Source organism: Lissotriton vulgaris, unplaced genomic scaffold (genome assembly GCF_964263255.1).
Source record: "Lissotriton vulgaris unplaced genomic scaffold, aLisVul1.2 SCAFFOLD_1359, whole genome shotgun sequence".
Taxonomy (NCBI): Eukaryota; Metazoa; Chordata; class Amphibia; order Caudata; family Salamandridae; genus Lissotriton; species Lissotriton vulgaris.
In genome coordinates, this window is record NW_028240857.1 from 64,121 (window position 1) to 91,244 (window position 27,124).

General features: G+C 46.3%; 1 protein-coding gene across 1 annotated transcript in view; it reads right to left on the reverse strand.

The window, feature by feature from the left end:
* The window catches only part of LOC147672507 (uncharacterized), a 40,888-nt gene extending 14,430 nt beyond the window's left edge, over positions 1 to 26,458 (reverse strand). Inside the window, exon 1 of the mRNA XM_086947979.1 lies at positions 26,341 to 26,458. The gene's annotated coding sequence lies outside the window, so the exon portion shown is untranslated. The remainder of the gene's footprint in view (positions 1 to 26,340) is intronic.
* Between the last annotated feature and the right edge of the window lie 666 nt (positions 26,459 to 27,124).

Below are 27,124 nucleotides of genomic sequence, written 5' to 3' on the forward strand. Positions count from 1 at the left end.
ATATCCAGAGTGTGTTGAATGCTTTGACGCTGCCTCTCTCGTCATCGAGCCTGATGATCGGGTAGAGTCCTCTTGGACCAAAACGACTTAGAAGCGACGCAGGCTTCCTCCTTGTGCTCTGGAGAGAGGCACAGGTTAAAAACTTGATGTACGTCGGTGCGAGGGTACTTGGCGTGGCACCCAGGACAGAAATAGAATGGAGTCCATTCCATTTGCAGATGGCTGGCCCGACGGTTGCCCACGAGGTTTTCCATCGAAAATGGAGAGTTTGTCGATCTATTTGAAACGCGGACTGAAACAATACCGTTGAGGGTAGAGTGGACTGCGGGGAACCCAAAGAGCGGTTTCGGAGCCCAGCAATACACACCTGAACCCGTTTGGGGTAAAAAACAATCTAACAATGGAGTTGATGCCCATGCACACTATCACCGAGAGGTGGAGTCACCTTACCTCGTGACTGGAAAGACTTCTTCAAAGAAAAACAACTTGCAAACATCCAGACCCAACACAAGATGGCAGGAGTATGTAAAGCATGTGCAGCTACAGCACACAAGCCTCAAACAGAGGATTAATGGCCCCAAATCCCTGCCGTGGTATCTTGTCATGTGGCTGAGTGTGCCATGTGATATGGCAAGATATAGTGCTTGGTGTGATTTGGTCATTTTTGACAAGGTGGAATGCTGAACGGATAGGCAAATTTTGATTTTCTTTGTTTTTGGGATCGTGTGAAATAAGTGCGGTACCTACTGTATGATGTAAATAAATTACATTTCAATATGCCATAAAGATGTGGAGGTGAGTGTTATTAGTGCAGAAGCCTTGCTGATTATATGCAGAATAACAGGTCTGGGAGGTCACTATTCTATTTCTATTTTTAATGTTTATAAAGCGCTCGATTGCTGTGGCGTCTTGGCGCTAATGTGTGAGAATCCATAATCCTGAAAGCTACAACCTGAGCCAGCCTAAGTTACAAAGAGCAGCGTCTTCAGACTCTTCCTAAACAGCCTTGTGTTTGGTTGAAATCTCATGTCCAGAGGTAGTCTATTCCACAGGTGTGGCGCTCTGTTGGATAGTGTCCTACCTCCCCATCTGGCTCGTTTGACTCTGAAGGTTTTAAGAAGTCCTAAATTGGTGGATCTCAGAAGGCGAGGGGGAGCATAAGGCGTAAATAGCTTGGAAACTTCATCGGCACCCCCTCCATAAAGAGCCTTATGAACCAGGCACAAGGCCTTGAAATCAACCCGCTGCTGTACTGGTAACCAATGCAGTGATTTAATACCTGAAGAGGTGGGGCAGCCCCTCGGAATTTTCAGAAGCAACCTGGCTGCCGCATTCTGAAGTGTCTGAAGCTTTCCCATCTGCAATCTATCTATGCCCATGAACAAGGCGTTGCAGTAGTCTAATTTGGAGAGCAGAAGGCTCACCATCACCGTTTTCTGTAGATCCTGCGAGATGAATGGGAAAATCTTTCTTAAAGTTTTTAAGAGAAAGAAACCGGACGATGTCAGGCTATTAACCTGAGCTTGTAGTGTAGTTCCTAGTTTCCCACTAGGCCCTGCGCATTGGAATAACATAAACAGTAGTATCGACGTGGAACTGCAGATATTCCAGGCCTCCACTGACTATGCTAAACTTAATTGGGTTGTGTTACCAACTAGCTCAGAGGTCACTGGAAACTTTCTTCTCTGCATAGGAAGTGATCAGCTTCCCTGGCACAGACAAGAAGGGATTCAGTTTTCCAACAACCGTGCAACATGACAACTTTGCTCCTCAGATCAAGAGTCGATCTCTAGGGTCGTGTGAAACAATAGACATAGATTTCACTCAGTCAGTCTGGTGCAGTTTACTTTCACAATATGTAGAGAATAGAGAGACGGGCGTTTGTCAATAAAGGGTTAACATTTATTGAACAGTCTTTCTTCTCGTACAAGAGAAATGTATTGCCACAATTGCAATAACTGTTATTATAAAAAGTACGTACAGTAAGATAAGAATTGCGAAATAGAACTGTAAAAGCATTGATATGGTTTCTTAGCCATACAATGGTTTAAAAGTAATAAAACATATATACAGTCATATATACATTAGGCTAACATACTCAACTGGTGCTTCTAACTAAGCCTACCCCGGTGTGCCTGACCTAAGCCTAACACGTGAGAAGGGGGAGTAAGTAAGTAGCTTAAGTTAAGTTGGTTTTGCCAAGGTTTGTTTCAAGAATTCTCTTCTAAGGGTTTAGTCAACACCATACCTCTGAATAGAATGATGGAGGATTGGTATCTCCTTCAGGGGTCTCTCTCGATATCCCAGTCACCTGCGAGGGTAAACTGGAAGCGCCGGGACTGGATTTCTCTGCACGAGAAATGCAGCGGCTTCTCTCAGCGCGTCTGGAGGAAGGAGGGGTGACAGCGTCCGCGGGCAGCTGGGCTGGATGTCTTCGCAGAGGACGGCTGCACGGCTCCTCAAGCGTACTGAACCACAGTTCGCGCTGTAGCGGCGATAATGGTAATCAGTAGCTTCACCACCACAGGATAGCAGGCTGCAGCGACAGAGTGCTAGTTTTTACCAACACTGGTCATGCAGGCAGCTGGCATCAGCAACAGGCAACGCTCATTGCTTAAGGCAACGTTGGTAATATTTATACCTGACAGGTGCCGGGTTTGACGCAAGTTTGCTGGACATAAGACGTCAATTAAAGATGTCACTAGGAAGTGGCAGCTATCAGTTGCTCATTAGAGTTCTATTACTAATCAAAACATAGCAAGCGGGGATTTCCAGGTTTGCTAAGTTTTTATCTTGTTGAAGAACTCGGAGTGTTATCTAGGAATATCAGATAGTGACTGCTGCTCTGTCATTGCACTAATTGGTCGCAAAGGAAGTAGCAGAGAGTCATGCTGGAATGTGGCTCTGTGGCTCTGCTCGTGTGAGGCCAGAGATGACTTTTCAGAAAATCGCACTTGAACGGTTATGCCAATATAGGGAATAAAAGGGCTTTATAGCCGAATAGGGGCATAAGGTCACAGTATCGATCAGGAACCTAGATAAGCACATGACACCCACTCCACGAATTCATGTCCATCAAAATTACTAAAACTAAGCAATTAGATGCATGTGTAACATTGTGTAACATAGCCCACCCCAAAATACATAAATGCATTCGAAATAGGCGTACTTGTAATACATGGAATTTAGGTACTGTACGTTTTTTAAAAGCATAGTAATCATTCAAAAAATTATTGCATATGAAATCAATGAACGATTATGCATAAAGATTTATACATGAAGTATCTCTGACAGAAGAAATGCGAGATAAATCATCACATAAAAATGCATTGTAATAACATGTGTGCTAGAGGCTGGTGTAATGTTGTTATGTCTCTAGATGTGTTTAGAAATAGAAGTGTGAAGCTTCTGTTCTCTAAGAATAGTTTTTACGTTAAGCAAAGAATTGTTTGTGCCAAAAAGGAAAAGGGTCAATATTTGAAAAATTGTCCAATTCAAAGAAAAATCAGTTTACCAAAGCTCCTGGCAGTTCTTTGTTGATCAAAACTGAAGGCCGAATCCAGAGTTCATAGGAACGCTGTGTGTCGGAAAGCTTTTCAAAAAGTTATTGTTTCTCTGTGGGTGAGAACATCGTATCAGACAGGCTCGCAAAGAATTGGTCTACAAAATCAGGTGATAGTTCAACCAAATTAGATAGCGCTGAAACTTGGCAGGTGTGAGAATGATTGCTGTCATCGAAGTCAGGACCAGCAATGCTCACAGCACGTCGTACCTGGATGATGTTGCTTTTGTCACTCGCTCCACTGTTACCACTTGGCTGTAGTACAGGAGTCTCCACAAATGCCGTCATCAGGATTGGTAGCCGCTGGGGACAACACAATGCGTGAGCCGTTATTGGACTTAGCAAAGTATCGACGTCCATTGGTACTGCTGATGGAAGTGAAAGACAGATGTCCAACACGCATTCCTCGCCGCAAAGCATACACCGTAGCACAGGTAAAATGCAATTTTGCCATATCGGTCTGAATGAAAGGAACCAGGTCATGTTTAGATCTCTCAGCCTGGCCAATCCGAGGACGTTAGTTATCCTGTCCCGGTAGCGCATTGCTAGGATTGTCTCTTCCATTCCCATGGGAGCTATGTCTGAGCCGAGGCTTGCCATAACGAAGCAGGAGGGTCAAAAATAGAATCCCTGCGATGAGTCCAAAAAATAGTGGAATACCACCAAAAATGGAGTGCACAAAATTAGGAAAGATTCCCAAAATTGCCTGGAAGGGTGTTAGCAGTCCCGTAAAGACTGTCTTAAATATGCCTGGGATGCTTGTAGCACTAGACATGTTAAGGAGTTGGTCGAGCATTTGTACGAAATGCACGGGGCAATTTGTTGATAAAAGGTCATGGACCTCAGTAGCCGTCCTTGCGACTAGAAGATCATACGTCTCTTTAGATGACGTTATAGGCACTGTTGTCTGTAAAAGCACAGATTTCATTTTGCTTAATGTATCAATTCGTATAGAATAGAGATTCAGACGAGGCCAGATGGGAGTCACTATGTCTGGAGGCCCGCTCGGGAACAATGCTTGCATACAGCATTTGACCATGGACGTTACTTCTACTAGATAACTTAGTCCGGGCGCGAGGCCACAGCACCTGTGATCCGTTCTTAGAATGTAACTCCCGTTTGCGAGTTGCATAAAGAAGGGCTCTATCTGAGTTGCAGGTGTGACTAGCTGGTGGCATGAAAGGTTGTTTGAATTTCCATCACATGCTCCGTGTAAATTAATACCCTGACACAAAAGTATACCGCTTAGTGAGTGTTTACAGTTGTCACCACTAAGAAATACATTTTTGTCGCTGTCACTATAGCAAGAATGAGTGTATGGTAATTTCCATTCGGATTTTATATATCCCTTACCCAATTGTTCATATTGGCCAGCAGGTATGTACTCAAGGCATTTATGAAATCGGAAAGTTGTTATCGGAATTGTGATAATCCCGTGTATTATCCATTCAATGACAGGACTCTCTGACATTGTCAATGGTAATCGCTCGAGTTTCTCGATGCTCAAGATTGTATAGTCTGCTCCTTTCTGTGCCAAACTGATCTGATTATCAGTAAGGTTAAAAATGGAAAACAATGACGTTGTGTTGATTAGACGCCAAGGCACATAGCCTGAACGAAGATTTTGCAGCGTCCAGCCTAGTTCTATAATAGAGCGTAATTGAGACTGGCCATGTTGTAACATTAGCAAATCTCTGTCTATCACATCAAAGGCAGATGATACAATATTGTCCAAAGAATATATTCTGGAAGACAGAGTCATTAACCCATTGTCTACCACAGAAAGTGATTTCTCCAAATTAATACGATCAATTTCTCGTATCTTTTCAGCAGTTTCAATTTGCTTTACTTTCCAAGCCTCGTTGTAAGCCGCATAGATGCTGGTCGCTATGAAACGCTTTTGACGCTGTTTGCGTGGTCCAAGAATGAAATCGCGCAAATCAGCACCATCTTTTAATAAAGACAAGTGTTGCTTAATTTCAGCCAGTGTGGATGATGTTAGCCATTCAAGGCAGAGTTTACCTACACTGTATGTTGTTATTATTCCTGGATGTTGTCTCTGGGAATATCTTGAGTCTAATCTGGTCATTTTTAAACCCTGTGTTTTATTCAGGAACCTATCTTGACAGTTATTTGTGTCTGTAGGCCAGATTAACCACTTTTTCCAATCAGGATGTGTTCTGTTGAAATGTAAAATGTGTGACACGTCTAGCTCATTATCTGCAGTTGCATTCTCAGCTATTGGCTTTGGTATAGACGGTGTTTTCATTTCTTTGTTCTTAGCTAGGCCAAGACAGGATGTTTGGTGTACAGTGTCATTTAAAAATAACATTTGTTCTGGTATCATGCAGGTTCTAAATAGTGCTTCTATGCCTTGCACCTGCCAATCTTTTGTACCCCAAATTGTTTTCGTTTCAATATTATTTTTCCAATAATCAAAACCAAATGTCATCATTTTGTCATAAAATGCTTCTGAATATATCAATTTAGAATTTGTCAGCATTGTTTTCATTCCTGTTTTATCTAACAGTTTATAATAAAACGTTTCTGCATCACTTGTGTTAAACCCTGAGAAGTATTTGAATTTCTCAAAAAATGCTTTAGAACTGCTTTTAGGTGGTGTAGAACAATGTTCCCATTGATTATACATAAAAACATTTCTAGGCTGTGCAGATTTATGCAAGTAATGATCCCCATAGTGGGTGTAACAGAATAACTGCTCATAACTAGATGAACCTTGTAAATAATCATGATCTGTGAATCTAGCTGACATTACTAAATCAGACATCATGTCATTAATACTGTTAAAGTCCCAATCATCAGAGAATGTACTTGGTGTCACAAAGTCACTTAAGGAAACCTTTAGTTGATGAGGATACTTCAGGATTTCGACCGGACCATAGATCTCATAGTCTGTTTTCTCCCATACTACCCCACCAGGTATTGGAATTGCTGTGACATTTACTGTTGACAGTTCTCTTTTCTTCACGTGGGATGATCTGTGTGGTTTCAGGACTAGGTTGATGTTCTGACTTGCTGTGTCCATTGTAATATATTTTCCTTCAATGAATTTTCCCAAACACAGTACCATGATGAGCCAAAGCAGGAGGAAAAATACACCTAGACCGAACCAGAACTCTAGCCAAGGGGAAATTAGGTAGATTTCCTTCAGTTGATGAAAGAGTTCTGTTGCTTTTTCTTTAAAAGACTTTTTTGTTTCTGGCATCACTTCGGGGTCGTTTAAATCTTCAGAGAAGTTGTCGAAGTTGATGAAATAACCAGAGGCAGTTCTGTCAATTCTTTCAATCTGTCTTTCGGTAGCACTTTCTGATGCCACATTAGTGTAGACTGGTGTTGTTTCTTGACGAACTGTTTCAATCTGTGTTTCAAGAGGCACGAGTTCCATGGCATTATTGCATAGTCCTTCATTGTGCACTGCAGGCTGATCGAATGTGATGAGTCTTTCAGTTTGAACCTCTTGGATTGTTGCAAGTTTGGGTATTCTGTTGTTTCTTGGGAGTCCACTGGGCCTACTGTTGATTATAGGCCACATGCTTGTGGTTTTACCAGATCGATGGACACGACTCTGTTCTCCTTTTTACCAGCAAGGGGCGGTAGCACAACTGATCTTGTTCCGGAGACTGCTAAGACAGGTACTGCTTTTCTGTAAGAAGGCCCAAATTCCTTCTTCACCGCGATCTTTTCTCTGACTAGATCCCCAATCTTTGGAATCCAGACAGGCCTTGCTGGGGCTGTTGCGGGTGGTGCCTCGTCAGTGGTATTTGGCTGTTGCTTTAACTTTATGTTGCTTAATGATTTTCTTGTTTCATTCAGTTCCTGTAAAACAGCCAAACGGTCTTTTACTTCAAACTGCTTTGTTTCTTTTTGTACCACTGACATCTGACTATCGAGGTCCTGAACGTTCATTCTTATTCCGAACAATAGTTCGTATGGGCTGAAACCTTTTAGAGAATTTCTTGGCATGTTGTTAAGACTAGTCTGGACACTTATTAAATGTTTGACCCACCCAGCGCCTGAACCTAATACCTTCGCTGTTATAGATTGCTTTATATCCCGGTTTTTTCTTTCTACCACACTATTCCCTTCGGGATGCGACGGACAAGAATACCGCAACCCAATTCCCATGCTGGCCATGGCCTCCCTATAGGCTCGAGAGCTGAAAGCAGGACCCTGGTCAGAATGGAACGTGGTAATTGCGTATGTGCCGATAAAGACTCGCAAATCTTTTATAACCGTTCTAGCGTCAGCCGAGCGCTGGGGCCACATCCATATGAACCTCGTACAGGAATCCACTGCTACCATGATATATCTATAGTTACCGTCCCTTTGTAGGGGACCACAGTGGTCCAGGTAAACGCATGCAAATGGTTTATCCGAGATCAGAAGGGGTGTCTGCGCTGGTCGTTTCACTGTTGATACTTTTATCCTTTGGCATATGTCGCATTCTAATACATACTTTTTAGTTTGTATTCTCAAGCGAGGCCACCAATATCTCTGTTTTAATAGTGATACTGTTGCGGAAATGCCAGTGTGTGCAGAAGCAAGCCCTTCGTGTGCCGCTTTGATCAGTCCTAGTCTGTGTTCCCTGTTTGGAATTACTCTATCCCCCACTCCAGGGATTCGAGCAAAAGGAACATTATTTGTATCCGTTAAGTACAAGTACTTTATCGGAAAGCCTTTTGGGAGTGTTTTCTTATCATTTTTTACTGACGCACTGACAGCTTGTAGAACATCGCTGTCTATTTTTGTTTGTGACCGAGTTATCGCGGCTACGGAAGCCGTTTGCACAGCTGCCTTCGCGGCTTCATCAGCCAATGAATTCCCTGCAACGTGAACGCCATCACGTTGATGACTCAGTGTATGTATCACGTGAGTCTTTTGTAGTTCTTTTTGTAAAAGAACTACCTGTTCCCAAAGCATTTTATGCTTTATTGTGCCACCTTTTGCATCTTTGAAACCATTTTCCACCCAATTCTGCAAGTATTCATTATAAGATTGTACGCAATAAAAAGAATCGCACACTATTAGTGTGGGGAATTCGCGATCAGTATTTTCTAGCGCCATCTTAAATGCTACTAATTCAGCTCGTTGAGCCGAGCAATCTCCTAGAGATTGTGTTTTAGTGACCAATGGTCTAAATTTTCCTTTGTGCCAGCGACCTTTAACAATCGCGCACGCAGCACTGTAAGCTTGCTTACCCCCAACTGCGGGTTGTGCTGATCCGTCAGTATATATAATACTTCCGTACTCTTCGAGAGGCAGGATTTCAATTGGCAGAGGACATTCATATTCATATTGTAAAAATTCCTGTGTTTTTAAGTTAGGATCAAATTCGTAAACTACGTCTGTTGCAGCAAGAGAATTAACCCACTGAATCCATCTCGGATGCAAAGCTTTAGCATTAGGAATGCTTGCTTTAGTTACCGCTTCTAAAGCCGGTATAGGAGTTACGATAATTATTCGTTTACCTTGTGCTAGGGGCCTTTCTTTCGCTACAGCAGTCTGAACCGCAGTTAGAATTTTCTCAGTTGAACTGAATTTTATTTCAGCCTTTGTGTACAAATGTGATTTGTAAGCTATTGGTACCTTTTCTCCCTCATTAGAGGTTAGGTACGTGAATCCGCATCTTCCTGGGATGACTCGGATTACAAGATCACGTGTGTTGTCACGTGTATCTAATTTTGTTTTTGCTAACATGTCTGTTTGCAGTGATCTCAAAATTTCTGTGTGTTTTTGAGTCCAATTGATTTGTTTTAAATCAGGTTTTATTAGTTTGTAGAGAGGTTTAACCCTCTCTGCGTAATTTAGAATGTAAGTTCTTCCGAAATTCAGAAAACCTAGTATTGATTGTAAATTCTTCAGCGTTTTTGGAGCTTGGAGTACAGCGCACTTCTCTAAGAAGTTGTCCGCTAGGCTTTTCCCTTCACTTGATAATTCGTACCCTAAAAATAGTACTGTCAGATGGGCAATTCGGGACTTTTTAAAGTTGAATTTGTAACCCTCTGCTGCGAACCCAAGTATAATGGTGTTCACTCTTTTCAAGTGAGTATCCAAGTCGTCGTCTGTGAGATAAATGTCATCTACGTAAGATAATGCTTCATCATCATAGATTTGTAGTAACTCTGTTACTCTAGCTGAGAATAGTCCTGGGCTGTTCTTGAACCCCTGTGGGAGTCGACAGAATTTTTTCTGCGACCCAAATGCGGAGAAAGCGGTCAAGTATCTGCTTTCTGGTGCAATGTTTTGACAAAAGAAACCATTAGAAATGTCTAATGTCGTTTTATATTTTTTCCTAACTATATTATTCATTAGGGCTGCACTATGCGAGTTTTGTACTGCAAAGGTTTTGCAACATGTATTAAGGTGTCTGTAGTCCAACACTAGACGATATGAATTGTCTGGCTTGGAGACAGGAAACAAAGGATTGTTCATTTGAGAGGTGCATGTTTCAATCACCCCCTGGTACTCAAGTTGATCTAAGATCTCCCTGACCTGTTTTTTAGCTTCTTGCTTTATGGGATACTGCCGTTGGGCAGTTGGTTCACTTTTTAGCTGGATTTTGTGAGGCGGAGAATCCTCATCCCATCCTACATGATTTTTATACAATGCAGGTGCCTGGGCTACTGCCCATTTCCTTGCATATGTGTATTTTTTATGAATCGGTATGTGATTCGAGAAGGCAGGCATAATCACCTCTTCGCCACGAGGGCACTCCCTGACAAACTCCGGGGGCCAATCTTTTTCAGCTAACAGAATATCATAGCCTTTTGAGAGCTTATCCCAAAATAGACCCTTAATTTTCCTAGTCTTATCACCCTCTATACGCAATGTTATTTCGTATATTTTATGGGGCTCGCTAAGTCTGGCGTCGGCAGTTTCAACCTGAATGTATTCATTCGTGTCCACTGTCTCCAGATGACTCATCAAGTTCTTGCGCGCTATACTGATCTCTGCTGCACTGTCCAACATTGTCAATGCCCACTCCCCGTTTTTCAACTGTGTCCTCAGTATTCTCGGCATGGTTGATTACTCTAATACTGGCTACCTTCTTTTTCTGAAATTGAGATTTCTTATTTTGAGCAGGTTCCTTGTCTTTGGACTTGGTGTGCTCTCCTGGGTCTGACCGTCCTCTTCTTTCCGAATTCTGTGGAAGAGATCGAGAGGGACGTGTATCAATACTTTGATATCTATCAGGTCTTTTTATATTATCCCTATTTCTAAGGTTATATCTTTTCTCAGAGGGCTCCCGTTGGGGAGACTGGCGTTCTCGAGTCGGAGTTCTTTCCCTCCGTCGAGGAGACCTTCCTCTGGACTGGAAAACTTTTTCCTTGGGAGTGGATTGTTTATTTCCATCCCAGCTCTTTTTAGGAGTGTTTAAATTATTTTTAATAAATAATTTTTCAGGATTTTCGAGCAGTTGGGGCTTAACTGGTTTTCCACCCAAGCTGTCTCTACCTAGTTCTTCATAGCATTTTTCTATGATTTTTGCAAGCTCAACAGGATCTTTTATATCTGTTTCCCTCAACTTCTGGCGAATCGCCACAGATGCTGCTTCTCCCTTTACATTGGCTAATAATATAGCCGTGACCTGCTTGAAATCTTTCAGTAATTTCATACCTAGATTTAAAGCTGGCTCTGGACCGAATTCATTTTGAATCTGTTTTAGCACGTCTGGTATTACCGCCATAGACGGAACACCGTGTGTTTTTGTGTAAATGGAAGCAAAGACTGTACCCCAAGTGTCGCAGTCCTCCACGTGTGGTGCGATTCCCATAGGAAGGCAAATGGTCAAGATTCTGTGTTTCTCAATAGGGGTAGTATCAGGAAATACTGCCTCTATTTGAGTGATTTTCTGGGCTAACCAGAAAGGAATTTGTTCCCGTTTTACGGGTGTTTTACCAAGACATGACTGTATGTTCTGTGGTGTAATTTTATTTGTGTTCCCCTGATGAGGGATCAGCTGTGGTGAATTAACAGCTGGCTGGACTGTTGCAGTCCGTATTACATATTGGACTAATTGCCTATGTATTTTTATTAATGTGTTTAGCTGTGCTAACAGCTCTTCCTTAGACATTTTTGCAATGTCAGGATGTGGTGTGTAGCTGGCTAGAACCGGCCACGTGACTCCTGGTCTACCTAGTGGACCGAGCCTAGTTATGTGATCATTATGTTTTAGGGCGCCATTAAACCAGAGCAGGTGCTCTTGAAATTTAAGTGGGATTTCAATCTCCTCGAAAGGAGCGTACTCTCCCGGAGGTTCCTCTATTTTGTAATAGTGAAACTCTTGTGTTATAGCGTTTACCGCTGGAAAGTTTATCCATGAATAGAATACCTCTGTCTGCCGATACTCGTGAGCCTCTATCACGAAAATTACTGTACCACCTTGAGGTGTCAGTCCGTTTTCTATAAGTTTTAAAGTTATAGATCTTCTTAACTGGACCGGGATGATAATAGCATCCGGGTCTGTTTGTAGGAGACTCGTGTCTTCCTCTATTAGTATGGAAGCCAGCCTAGCTGCTCCTTCATTGTCTGACATTTTATAAATGCAGTTTTTGCAGAGTAGGTCTCCAAGGAGACAAAGATTAGATGCACAATATTTTGGAACACTGTATCCTTCAACGTTGAATAAACCGGAGCTTTACATAGGAATCTCTTCCTACTAAGGTCGGGCGGATTTTAACCTTTCACCCACTCCAGACGTCTATTGGAGTATTTACGGGTGAAAGGGGTGTGAAATATGCACGGCTGAGTTACTCTACAAGTCTTACGTTAGTTTATCGCCTTACCAAACGTTGGGCGCCATGTAGTGTAGTTCCTAGTTTCCCACTAGGCCCTGCGCATTGGAATAACATAAACAGTAGTATCGACGTGGAACTGCGGATATTCCAGGCCTCCACTGACTATGCTAAACTTAATTGGGTTGTGTTACCAACTAGCTCAGAGGTCACTGGAAACTTTCTTCTCTGCATAGGAAGTGATCAGCTTCCCTGGCACAGACAAGAAGGGATTCAGTTTTCCAACAACCGTGCAACATGACAACTTTGCTCCTCAGATCAAGAGTCGATCTCTAGGGTCGTGTGAAACAATAGACATAGATTTCACTCAGTCAGTCTGGTGCAGTTTACTTTCACAATATGTAGAGAATAGAGAGACGGGCGTTTGTCAATAAAGGGTTAACATTTATTGAACAGTCTTTCTTCTCGTACAAGAGAAATGTATTGCCACAATTGCAATAACTGTTATTATAAAAAGTACGTACAGTAAGATAAGAATTGCGAAATAGAACTGTAAAAGCATTGATATGGTTTCTTAGCCATACAATGGTTTAAAAGTAATAAAACATATATACAGTCATATATACATTAGGCTAACATACTCAACTGGTGCTTCTAACTAAGCCTACCCCGGTGTGCCTGACCTAAGCCTAACACGTGAGAAGGGGGAGTAAGTAAGTAGCTTAAGTTAAGTTGGTTTTGCCAAGGTTTGTTTCAAGAATTCTCTTCTAAGGGTTTAGTCAACACCATACCTCTGAATAGAATGATGGAGGATTGGTATCTCCTTCAGGGGTCTCTCTCGATATCCCAGTCACCTGCGAGGGTAAACTGGAAGCGCCGGGACTGGATTTCTCTGCACGAGAAATGCAGCGGCTTCTCTCAGCGCGTCTGGAGGAAGGAGGGGTGACAGCGTCCGCGGGCAGCTGGGCTGGATGTCTTCGCAGAGGACGGCTGCACGGCTCCTCAAGCGTACTGAACCACAGTTCGCGCTGTAGCGGCGATAATGGTAATCAGTAGCTTCACCACCACAGGATAGCAGGCTGCAGCGACAGAGTGCTAGTTTTTACCAACACTGGTCATGCAGGCAGCTGGCATCAGCAACAGGCAACGCTCATTGCTTAAGGCAACGTTGGTAATATTTATACCTGACAGGTGCCGGGTTTGACGCAAGTTTGCTGGACATAAGACGTCAATTAAAGATGTCACTAGGAAGTGGCAGCTATCAGTTGCTCATTAGAGTTCTATTACTAATCAAAACATAGCAAGCGGGGATTTCCAGGTTTGCTAAGTTTTTATCTTGTTGAAGAACTCGGAGTGTTATCTAGGAATATCAGATAGTGACTGCTGCTCTGTCATTGCACTAATTGGTCGCAAAGGAAGTAGCAGAGAGTCATGCTGGAATGTGGCTCTGTGGCTCTGCTCGTGTGAGGCCAGAGATGACTTTTCAGAAAATCGCACTTGAACGGTTATGCCAATATAGGGAATAAAAGGGCTTTATAGCCGAATAGGGGCATAAGGTCACAGTATCGATCAGGAACCTAGATAAGCACATGACAAGCTGAGAGGTTTAGCTTATCATCAAAAATGACCCCCAAGTTCCTAACCTTAGAGACCGGGACCGGGCATTTCCCAGCCTCAACTGGCCACCATGAGTTGTTCCATACGGGGGGTCCCCCTCCAAATTCTATCACCTCCGTTTTGTCTGTGTTGATCTTCAGAAAATTGTGGTTCATCCAGACCATGATCTCAGATATGCAAGCGTGGAATTTAGCAGCGGTGACCTCAGGCTGTTTACCAATAGAGATAACCAGCTGTGAGTCATCAGCGTAGGATACCAACACGAAACCATGTCTTTTGATGGGCCTTGCTAACGGGGTGACATATATGTTGAAAAGTGTGGGGGATAGGGATGATCCCTGTGGGACACCGCAAGGAAGATGGAAACTCTTGGACTCCAGTCCATCCCAAACCAGCCTTTGCTCTATACCCTCCAAGAAGGAGGTGAGCAGGGAAAGGGCAGTGTCCGCAACCCCCAGATCCTTCAGCTGTTGCACTAACACCGTGTGATTCACGGTGTCAAATGCAGCCGATAGGCCTAGGAGTATGAGGGCTGCTCTACCCCCTTCGTCGACCACCCGTCGAATTTTCTCAGTTGCAACAATCAGAGCCGATTCAGTGGAATGGCAGGCGCGAAAACCATGTTGAGTTGGGTCTAATAGCTTGTTAGCATTTAAATAATCACCAGGCACTTTGTTCATTGATTTCTCAATGACCTTCGCCACCATCGGTAATCCTGCACTCAGGCGGTAGTTCTTTAAAACCTCTGGGTTTAGGTTGTTTTTTTTTAGTAAGGGCCTAATGGCCGCTTGTTTCCACCGAGCCGGATATAATCCCGTTGTCAGTGCTTGGTTGATAAGGGGCGTCAACTTTTTGCAAATCTTCTTAGGGGCTAGATGCATGATGGCAGGGGGGCAAGGGTCACTTGGAGAACCTGATTTTATAGAGAGGAGCAGCTCTTGCACCTCCTTGTTTACCAGTTCAGGGAACCAGGAGAGTTTACATTGCGTCGCCGGCCAGGCATCCTCTGCATTGCGTATGTTGGTATACTGGAGTCCCTGAGCTTTTAGAAGATCATCATATATCATCTGTACTGTATTTTGAAAGAAAAGGGCCAGATTGTAACATATCTCCTGATCAGCCTTAAAAGCATTGTTCTGCTGAGGTTTTGCCAAAGAGATAACTACTTAAAAAAGTTCTTTATACAATCGGCAGCATTTCTAATTTTGGTGGAAAAATAATACTCTTTTGCAGAGATGATCTCATTTTTATATTTCTGCAATGCAAGATTGTACATTATTTTGCTACTCTCACTATAATCTTGTCTCCTCCGGCTTTCCGCTCTTCTACATTCAACCTTTAGAGCCTTAAGCTGAGGACTATACCAAGGAGAAGATATCCTTGGCTTCCTTAAGGCTATCTCTTTCACAGGGGCTACCTGTTTAGCTGCCCTATCAATCCATTCGTTGAATGCAGAAGCCGCGGCGTCAATATCAGATATGGGTAGGTCAGGGCCCATAACACTGCCCTGCACCTTTTTCCAACCTCGAACCTTGATTTTACCAGGGTTCGTCACAGAATCTCGGCCCGGATTTGTGGTTCTGAGAGTAAAATAGATAGCCTTGTGATCCGTCCAAGTCAAAGGCCTTATGTCTCGGAACTTAAGGTCGGGATTGTTGGTGAAAATGCCATCTAAAGTATGGCCTGCCTTGTGAGTCGATCTTGTGACTATTTGACTAAACCCGTACGCCTCCAGGGTGTCTAGTAGTTTGGAGGAGTCTAGGTTGTCTAACAGTTCTAGGTGATAGTTAAAATCTCCCTATTGACTAGGGCAGGTTAGCAGCTACACAGGCCTTGGGCATTGATCCTATTGAGCATAATATGTGACGGGCCACTGGTGACTGGAGCTGGCTAGCAACAACGCTAGCCTCTGGTATTCATTACAGGCAGGGTAACAATGCATGTCAATATTGACTGGAACTGGTTGGCAGTAGAGTTGACCTCTGGTTTTGTAGATTAGCAGGATTTAAGGTACAGGGGTCACTACTGACTGGAGTTACTTAGCAGGATAAAAGGTCTCAGGGGGCCAATACTGACTGAAGCTGGTTAGTATGATCACTAGTCCCAAGGTGCTACTAATGACTCAAGTTGGCTAGAATGATAACAGGTCCCAGGGGCCACTACTAACAGGAGCTGGCTAGTAGGCTTACATACAGGCCCAAGGGGCCACTACTGACTGGAGCCGGCTAAAAGAATAACAGGCCCAAGGGTGGTGGGGGTGCGAGTGGAACCAGTGACCGGAGTTGGCTAGAAGCACTGACAACGTTTGGTATTGATTAAATGCAGGATTCCAGGTCACAGGAGGCACTGCTGAATACGGATGACTAGCAGCAGTGGTGGCCTCTAGGAAGAAGGAATTGAGAAAGCATAACCGGATATACTGGTTTCTTTAATACCGATAATTGGTTACACATGAATGCCACAATGTGCATTGATATATTACATTGCCAAATTACAATATTCTTATATTAATTTGATGTGACTGTTCGCCTTAATATGCCTGCAAAGTTACATGATTCTATTAGGGCCCAGAACCATTTTATTTAGTGATGTCCATCTGCACACTTTCCTGCATCTTGAAGTAAATTGAATATTGACAAACAGAAGTGTTATTTCCAGAAACAGTGACTTCTGCATCTTTTATCTTCACCTCACGGACTCCTTACATTCCCCTCGAAGGAAGATCCTGCCTCCTACTCATTAGTGTTGTTTCAGTAACTGTTTCTATCACGTGTTCATGTTTCATTGACTTGTATTAGGAGAAAAGTGAATAAAAATACATTGTGTAGCATTAACATTATATACTCCAACTTGCTTTAGGGTGGATGCTCTCGTCCATTGCAAAGAAAATTGTCACTTGTTAGTTTGCTTGGCCTTTTGGTATTTTTGCATTTAATGTGTGATAGATTTGTTGTCCTTCCGGTGTGTTGTGTTTTATTTTACATATCACTAGAGATGATGAGGAAAATGACAGTCCAGTATACACATTCTTCATATAAATCAACTCACAGTATACTGTTCTGGAGGTTCAGTCCCACAGACATGATCTCTAACTGAACGCAGGCACCCTAGGAAGCATGTGCTTTTCAAACCAGTTGCCCTCTGATGCGGCGTCCTCGCTATTGGATAAGCCAGTGTTAGAACTGGCTATTTCTGGTTGGCTAAGGCTGACGCCAAAGCCAGGCAGAAACCATCATTCTAGTCAGGGCAAGGAAGTCACACGCCAAGATAACCCCTGCTCACCCCCTTGGTAGCTTGGCACAAGCAGTAAGGCTAAATTCGGAGGCAATGTGTAAAGCATTTGCACCAGCGCATAACAGCAACAATATACTAGGCACACCACAAAAGAGACTCCACACAAGGTTATATTAAAATAACTTTTGTATTGTAAAAACACATCAGATAAAAATCACACATGTACATTGTGCCAACTGGCACAGGCAACATTCATAAGGGATTATTTACAAGACAGGGCCACATGGGCCACTGTCAGAATCAGATATAGTACTTTAAAAAAAAGAAATACTAAACATAAAAGGGTAATCAAAAAGATCACAACCAGTATCCACTGGTAACAGGAACAAGGACCTTACTAGGACCACCTGTACTAAAAAGGACAACCACCTAAGAATAAAATACATTTAGGGGTCTACACAAGAACACATTACCCATGATGCATGAAACACATTCAGAGGAGTAATAAAGAGAAACACATGATGCCTAAAACATTCAGAGGTGTTAAGAATAAAGCACATGATGCAATAAAATACATTCAGGGGTGCAGCGCAAGAAGACACATGATGCCTAAAACATTCAGAGGTGCAGCGCATGGAAAGAAAGACACATGATGCCTAAAAACATTCAGAGGTGCCAGAACACAATAGCGCAAAAACACACAGTAGGCAATTACTATTAAAAACATAGAAATCACATTGCGCATAACTTACATAAGCCACCACCTGTGGCAGTCCCTAGGCCAACTGGCCTTGTTGGGGCTAAGACGCCCTGAGTCTCAATGTCAGGGGGCGCTGCCATGCAGCGCCAGTTCAAGCACAAGCCTAAACGTAGCAGGTGCCCACTACTTGCTGGGCACCTGGAATCATCCCAAAACCTAAACGGTGCAGCTGGCCACTAATTGCTGGGCAGCTGGGGAACTTCAAAACTGCGCCAGGGCCCTCACTGGCCCTTAGGCGCAACTGCGCCATGCTGGAGCCACACAGGCTCTGGACACCATACATGGCCTAAACGTTGGAGCCACAGAGGCTCTAAACTAGATATGGCCGTTGGAGCCCTCTGGCTCTGCAGACAATGGCCCCTCGAGCCTCGCTGGGCTCGTAATTCCAACTGCCCCCTAGAGCCTCCAAGGCTCTTAACACAATCTGGGCCCTGAGCCCCTTGGGGGCTCTCAAGACATGCCCCCTCAGAGTCTCCCTGGGCTCTACTTCACGTTGGGGCGACCCGCTGCCAACCGGGGCCGCCCTGCTGCTCCAACTATGCCCATGAGCCTCTCTGGGCTCTACATTGCGAAAAATGCGCCCCTACAACGGGAAGCGGCCCGCTGCCAGACGGGGCCGCTCTACATTTCTATTGGAGACCCCCCGCCCGAGACGCCCGCACTCACCGGATACCTGCTGTGAGGCGGCGCCTTCACTGGGGCTTCTTCCGTCGGGGGAGCAGCGCGTCTCCTCTCTCGGCCGCTCAGCTTCCTCACTCGGGGCTCCCTCTGCACACGGGAGCCCCAGCAGCCGGCCACACTCCTTCTCTCGGGGCTCCCTCTTGGTCACGGGAGCCCCGCAACGGCCGCCATCTTCTCTCTCTGCAGCTTCACTGGCGGTGGGGGCGGGCATCGACAATGTGCCCCGCGCCCCCTCCGCTCTCTCCTCACGGCTGGCTGGTGCCTGCGGGGCTCTCCCACAGCAATAGGAGCAAGGCACCGGCGGCACCGGCCGCCATCTCTCGGGCGCCTTCTTCCCTCGTGCTGCGGCCTCAGGGGCGGGACTTCCGGCCAGCCGCGCTCCAATTGGCCAGCCGGCCAACCACTTCCGGGTCGCTGCGGGCAGCGCAGCGGCCCCGCTTTAGGCAGGCAGGTGGGCAATCATTATCCGAGGGGTGGGCTCCCTCGAGATAAATAAACATGAAAATAAAAGCGCTATTAAGCGCTTGGGCAAGATAAAGCGCTCCAAAGCGCTAAAGGGGCAAGAACACGTGCCCTCAAGCCCCGGATTAAGAATAAAGCGCTATCAGCGCTAAGAACCAATCTACAGCGCCCCCAGCGCTATAAGGACATCCAAAGTCCAGTAAAGTCTTCCAGGGGATACAGCAAAGTCCCTCCAGGGTAAAGCAAAGTCCCCCATCCTTCCGGACAGGCAGATGGGTCCCCCAGAAGTCCTCCAGTCATCCAGGGGATGGGCAGCGCCCGCCCCTGGTAGATCCAAGTCAGAAACAAGAACATTTTGGAAGGGGACACAGCCCCTTCTTATACAGTGAAAAGTCTTTGAAGTCTTTGAAGTCTCAGTGTGAGAACCAGCTAGAACTGGTTATAGGGAAGTCCTGTCAGTATCAGGGACAGAGGTGACAGTCGCCCAGCGGGAGATGGAGCCAGCTTTGTAGTCAGGCAGGCACAGCCCTTCACTATCAGGTGCCATCTCCTCCCACTTCCCTGGCAGCAGATGCTGCCTTTCATCCATGGGCTGACTCAGACAACCTCCTGGACTCTCCAGCCCCTGTCACACTCAAACCAGACAGTCAATCCACAAGCAGGCCCAGGCACTCCTGGACCAGGCTCACCAGCCAATCACACGCCAGACACAAATTACACAAATATACCAACTTCTAAAAGTGGCACTTCTAGACTAGACACATTCATGCCGCATATACAATTTCGCAGCATTCAGTCTCACGAGTTCTCTCATACCAAACTTGCCCCTGCACTCCCCACACATCAGGAACAACCATGGTAATACATATTCCCCACTCATTCCTATGGGAGGGCAGGTCACTCACCACACATACACAGAGAGCTCAAGCACTTTACACTGTAACACAGTGAAAAAGTGCGCAGAGGCCTAAAATCACCACCACCAGGTTCCAGAACCAGGCTAGGAAAAAGCAAAAAGTCTCGGGTGAACCTGCCTAAAGGGCCGGGTCCAACACAACCCCCTTCCAGCCAAAACGCATGGTAGACCAATCACTCCACTGATGGGCTTCCTTGATTTGGGCGACAAAACACGGACACGGACCCGCACAGCAGGGACACCCTCCGGTTTTTCGCCACTCTGAACCTACATGGTTTCCTCCAAACAAGAACTCTCTGACACAACTAGGATACCCCACTGGTACTCACTAGTCATCCACAGCCAAGACCAGGCCATAGGCCATTTAAATATCAAAGGTCCTAACCAATCCACAGAGCGGGGGGTAGTAACCCCTGGCACACAATAGCCATTCTCCACTCTCTCTCAGTGTAGCTACAACTACCACTGATCCAACAACCTAGGGTCCACACCCCTAGGCTGACCAGAGGTCACGGGCAAGAATGCCCCACCCTACCTCTACTTCTGGGTTTCCTCACCCTCACAGAGAAGCACTCACCAGAACACAATTCTCCTACCAGATCAGGACCTCACTCCATCACTGGTCTACCACCTGGAAACTATTTCACTTCTGAGGTACAAAGCACACAGCACAGTTCCTCTTCAAGCAGGTGGGGGGACACAGCACACAGCAAAGTCCCCTTTCCTCTACCTTAGTGGAAACAACAAACTGCAGGTGAGCCCCAGAATACACAGCAAGGGCAGCCCCCTCAGTCTCTTCAGCTGATCCACTTTGGCGGAGATTCCTCTTGATCTAGAAGTTTTCTAATCTCCCAACCTAAGATCTAAACCCTCAGGTTGCACCGGGGTCAGAAGTAAGGACACCGTCCCTCTGCACCCCCTTCCAGTTCCATGACTACAGGCCCAGTATGTCTCAGGCTAGACAGAGCACACGCCAGCGGCGTATCAGCGACACACTCTCCTCCAGTACTCCCTATCACAGGGTAAGTCTCAGTATGTCCCAGGCTAGACAGAGCACACGCCAGCGGCGTATCAGTGACACACTTTCCTTCAGTACTCCTTCCAGGTCAGGCCACAACCCCAACCTGGCTTTCCCCCCTCCTCGGGGAACGACCTCCAGAGGCCCCACAAATGGTCAAGCACTCTAGACGGTCAAATGCTCAGCGAGCCAGGACTTCTGCACCCTCCACTTAGGAGCGGTACTGCCCAACACTAGGACCGCCGGAGTTCTGGTTACAGACACTCCCCGTCCTCTAGACACAGGAAGATCCTCCTCAAAGGACCTATGTACAGCTTAGGTCCCTGACCTGGCGCTCCCTTAGGGAACCCTCCAGGCCCTGAGATAGGGTTTCGGGCCAACGTGGGACACACCGTCCCACACTCACTCCGCCTCCACTGAGACAGGGCGTGAGCCCCTACACCCCTACCATACAACTCGGACCTAGCTGGGTTACACACGAACCTCTTCCCCTTCACAAGATCATCAGATACACAAGCCACTCCTTTTAGAACCACTCCCTAATGCCTCTGCAAGACATCTAGCACACCGCCAGACATCCACCTTCCTGTCCAGTTCCTCTGCAGGACCTCCTGCACACCACCAGAGGTACACCTCACGTGCAAGCTCCTTAAAAAAAAACTCACACCAACTCCTTTAGTTCAACACACCACTCATTCACACACAACCCCCCCCTCGGACAGGTAAGGCAGTTTCTACCACCCCTGATTCCTCAACCTGACCACACGTGACACAGGTACCAAACTCTGGGGACGGGGCGGGGAACAAATAAACTGGACACTATTAAGCTGCCACCGCTGGATCCTACCACACTGGGGAATCCAGACACACACACTACACTCAGGGAACAACCACCCTCCTGAGCTAGCCATTTCTCCTCCACACCCCTTCTCTCTCCTATCTACCCACACACACACATGGGGACAGGAACAGGGATTGGGCACTGGACCCAGCAAGGGATTCCTAAGCTATGGGAACCTCCCCCTCTACTGGCGTCCCGCCCTGTCACTTTCTCTCATCTGCCACTAAACATAAAGCGCAGAAACACATTTGAAAATGACACTCTGAGGAAAAACAAAATCAAAAACAATAATCCCAACCATGTGACTATCTGAAAAAAATTGCAGAGTTTTGTAATGTAGCCAGTTGTCGCTGTGGCACTGCGCAAACACAAGTACAAATCCGCACCGCTGACCAACAATGTTAGAACTGGCTATTTCTGGTTGGCTAAGGCTGACGCCAAAGCTAGGCAGAAACCACCATTCTAGTCAGGGCAAGGAAGTCACACGCCAAGATAACCCCTGCTCACCCCCTTGGTAGCTTGGCACAAGCAGTAAGGCTAAACTCGGAGGCAATGTGTAAAGCATTTGCGCCAGCGCACAGCAGCAACAACATACTAGGCACACCACAAAAGAGACTCCACACAAGGTTATATTAAAATAACTTTTGTATAGTAAAAACACATCAGATAAAAATCACACATGTACATTGTGCCAACTGGCACGGCCAACATTCATAAGGGATTATTTATAAGACAGGGCCACATGGGCCACTGTCAGAATCAGATATAGTACTTTTAACATAACAAATACTAAACATAAAAGGGTAATCAAAAAGATCACAACCAGTATCCACTGGTAACAGGAACCAGGACTTTACTAGGACCACCTGTACTAAAAAGGACAACCACCTAAGAATAAAATACATTTAGGGGTCTACACAAGAACACATTACCCATGAAGCATAAAACACATTCAGAGGAGTAATAAAGAGAAACACATGATGCCTAAAACATTCAGAGGTGTTAAGAATAAAGCACATGATGCAATAAAATACATTCAGGGGTGCAGCGCAAGAAGACACATGATGCCTAAAACATTCAGAGGTGCAGCGCATGGAAAGAAAGACATATGATGCCTAAAAACATTCAGAGGTGCCAGAACAACACAATAGCGCAAAAACACACAGTAGGCAATTACTATTAAAAACATAGAAATCACATTGCGCATAACTTACATAAGCCACCACCTGTGGCAGTCCCTAGGCCAACTGGCCTTGTTGGGGCTCAGACGCCCTGAGTCTCAATGTCAGGGGGCGCTGCCATGCAGCGCCAGTCCAAGCACAAGCCTAAACGTAGCAGGTGCCCACTACTTGCTGGGCACCTGGAATCATCCCAAAACCTAAACGGTGCAGCTGCCCACTAATTGCTGGGCAGCTGGGGAACTTCAAAACTGCGCCAGGGCCCTCACTGGCCCTTAGGCGCAACTGCGCCACGCTGGAGCCACACAGGCTCTGGACACCATACATGGCCTAAACGTTGGAGCCACAGAGGCGCTAAACTAGATATGGCCGTTGGAGCCCTCTGGCTCTGCAGACAATGGTAATTCCAACTGCCCCCTAGAGCCTCCGTGGCTCTTAACACAATCTGGGCCCTGAGCCCCTTGGGGGCTCTCAAGACATGCCCCCTCAGAGTCTCCCTGGGCTCTACTTCACGTTGGGGCGACCCGCTGCCAACCGGGGCCGCCCTGCTGCTCCAACTATGCCCATGAGCCTCTCTGGACTCTACATTGCGAAAAATGCGCCCCTACAACGGGAAGCGGCCCGCTGCCAGACGGGGCCGCTCTACATTTCCAATGAAGACCCCCCCGCCCGAGACGCCCGCACTCACCGGATACAGGTGAAGTAGTGTGGCTCACTGGTTAGAGGCGGCAGACCCGAGAGCAGAGGACGGCCCGGGACCAGGGTTCGATTCCCGGCGCGGCAGGTTTCTGGACCAGGGTCAGCGGACTCGATAATTCTCTCGCCTCGGTGCCCACTCTGATCAGCGATCACACTCGGCAACTCTGGGCATTAGCTTGCCTCATCTTCACTAACGGCCCCACCAGACCGCCGGGGATGCCTGGTCTCACCCTGGAGATACCCATTAAGGGACCATCTCTCTGGGAAGCCAGGAAGGGTTTCGCAGCGGTCGAAGCGCCTTGGGACCCTACGGGTAAGTAGTGCGCTATATAAATGCCAATACATACCTGCTGTGAGGCGGCGTCTTCACTGGGGCTTCTTCCGGCGGCATAGCAGTGAATCTCCTCTCTCGGCCGCTCAGCTTCCTCACTCGGGGCTCCCTCTGCACACGGGAGCCCCAGCAGCCGGCCACACTCCTTCTCTCGGGGCTCCCTCTTTGTCACGGGAGCCCCGCAACGGCTGCCATCTTCTCTCTCGGCAGCTTCACTGGCAGTGGGGGCGGGCACCGACAATGTGCCCCGCGCCCCCTCCACTCTCTCCTCACGGCTGGCTGGTGCCTGCGGGGCTCTCCCACTGCAATGGGAGCCCCGCACCGGCGGCACCGGCCGCCATCTCTCGGGCGCCTTCTTCCCTCGTGATGCGGCCTCAGGGGCGGGACTTCCGGCTGGCCGCGCTCCAATTGGCCAGCCGGCCAACCACTTCCGGGTCGCTGCGGGCAGTGCAGCGGCCCTGCTTTAGGCAGGCAGGCGGGCAATCATTATCCGAGGGGTGGGCTCCCTCGAGATAAATAAACATGAAAATAAAAGCGCTATTAAGCGCTTGGGCAAGATAAAGCGCTCCAAAGCGCTAAAGGGGCAAGAACACGCGCCCTCAAGCCCCGGATTAAGAATAAAGCGCTATCAGCGCTAAGAATCAATCTATAGCGCCCCCAGCGCTATAAGGACATCCAAAGTCCAGTAAAGTCTTCCAGGGGATACAGCAAAGTCCCTCCAGGGTAAAGCAAAGTCCCCCATCCTTCCAGGACAGGCAGAGGGGTCCCCGGGAAGTCCTCCAGGCATCCAGGGGCTGGGCAACGCCCGCCCCTGGTAGATTCAAGTCAGAAACAAGAACATTTTGGAAGGGGACACAGCCCCTTCTTATACAGTGAAAAGTCTTTGAAGTCTCAGTGTGAGAACCAGCTAGAACTGGTTATAGGGAAGTCTTGTCAGTATCAGGGACAGAGGTGACAGTCGCCCAGCGGGAGGTGGAGCCAGCTTTGTAGTCTGACTCAGACAACCTCCTGGGCTCTCCAGCCCCTGTCACTCTCAAACCAGACAGTCAATCCACAAGCAGGCCCAGGCACTCCTGGACCAGGCTCACCAGCCAATCACACGCCAGACACAAATTACACAAATATACCAACTTCTAAAAGTGGCACTTCTAGACTAGACACATTCATGCCGCATATACCAGTTCGCAGCATTCAGTCTCACGAGTTCTCTCATACCAAACTCGCCCCTGCACTCCCCACACATCAGGAACTACCATGGCCATACATATTCCCCATTCATTCCTATGGGAGGGCAGGTCACTCACCACACATACAAAGAGAGCTCAAGCACTTTACACGGTACCACAGTGAAAAAGTGCGCAGAGGCCTAAAATCACCACCACCAGGTTCCAGAACCAGGCTAGGAAAAAGCAAAAAGTCTCGGGGTGAACCTGCCTAAAGGACCGGGTCCAACAGTCAGTATGTCCTGAATTTTAGGATGGTTACCGTATCTAGTGCACTCTGTTAGACAGCGCTCACCTTTGGCAGTAAGATGGTACTAGGCACCTTATCACCTATGCACGGTGCAGGGCTTTGAGTTACAGAGCTCCTCACGCTGTGGAGAAGATTAGGTCACATTTACCCATTTTTCCATATTTGGTCCTGATGAAATGCCAACAGATTGCTCCATGACTACACAAGGCATGAAAAAAGTTGACCTGAAGTATAGACCCCAGCTTACCAGCAGGTCCATAGGTGATCGACACTTTCACACAGTGATAGGGGCCATTAGTTCCTCAATTTCTCTGCCACTGTTTTTAATCTCAACATGGACCAGGAAGATCACATTAACTATATTGTAGCAACTGTTCGATAGTTGATCTTATATTCAGACTTCACCAATCTCACATCTAATGACACAACATCCTCTGTCCTACTATGCGCATCCGGCGTACTTAATAAAAGATCTCCATTAAAGGGCCCTATTGTGGTGCCCGCCAGGCATTGTAGCGCAGGCCTGGTGAGGAGTGTAGCCCAATGATGAAGCATGTCACCTTCAGGTGAGTGAACGCAACTTGTCTTAAAAGCACATGCTTCCTAGGGTGACTGGGTTCAGTTACAGATAATGTCTCTGGGACTGAACCTCCAGAACAGTATACTGTGATTTGATTGTGTTTTATTTTAACAAATGTACATAGCAGATATTGGCGCTTGCTTGTTTCACAAAAATGATCGGATACCTGCCTCAAAGCGCACTTCTTACAGACGAGTATGGGGTTATCATGTTGCTTCTATAAGCTCCTTACCTGTGTGAGTTATCTGGAACAATGCAGGGAGCAGACCCAAACCAGCCACATGTGGAGATCAATGACAAATACTGAAGAATTAACAGAGCTTCAAAGTGACCATTACTTAATTGACCTTCAAAATAAAAGACACGTTTTTAGTATTCTGGTGACTCATGACCATAAAAAACAAAGGTTATAAATTCAATATTGTCTCAAATACTTAAAAAATGGAACTGGATGTGCTGAATCGGATGTTGTCCCAGGTCATGCCTGACACCTTTCACCACTATTGCTTATGGGACTTGTAGTTTTGTTTTTCTCATTAACCCCTTCCATGCTGATGACGAACCTCAGCCGTCATGCTGTGGTAAATAAATTTACCGTATCATTTTTCCATATAATTAAAAGTAAAAGGACAGCTCAATGAATGAGAGGCAGAGTCCGTGGAATCTGAGTCATACGGGCTTTACTGAAAATAATACCTCGAGGTATGGACATCGAGTTCCATCACCACGAAGGCTCAGGAAGGGATATTCAACGTTTTATTAACATTACACATTATATATAGTAAAAATGGTACAATTGAAACCAATACAGTAGGCGTAACAGGTGAAAAGAGAGAGATAAGAACACATGTGCGTAACAGGAGGCGTGTAAGAAGGCGTACACATGGGCGTGCACTTGACATGTCAGAGAAACAGTAACATGAAACGTCACAAGTGGGTGGATGCTTAGTGAAAAGTTTGCAGAGTCGGCAGAAACCTATGACCTGAATGCGTGCGCAACTGAGCATGACGTGTAA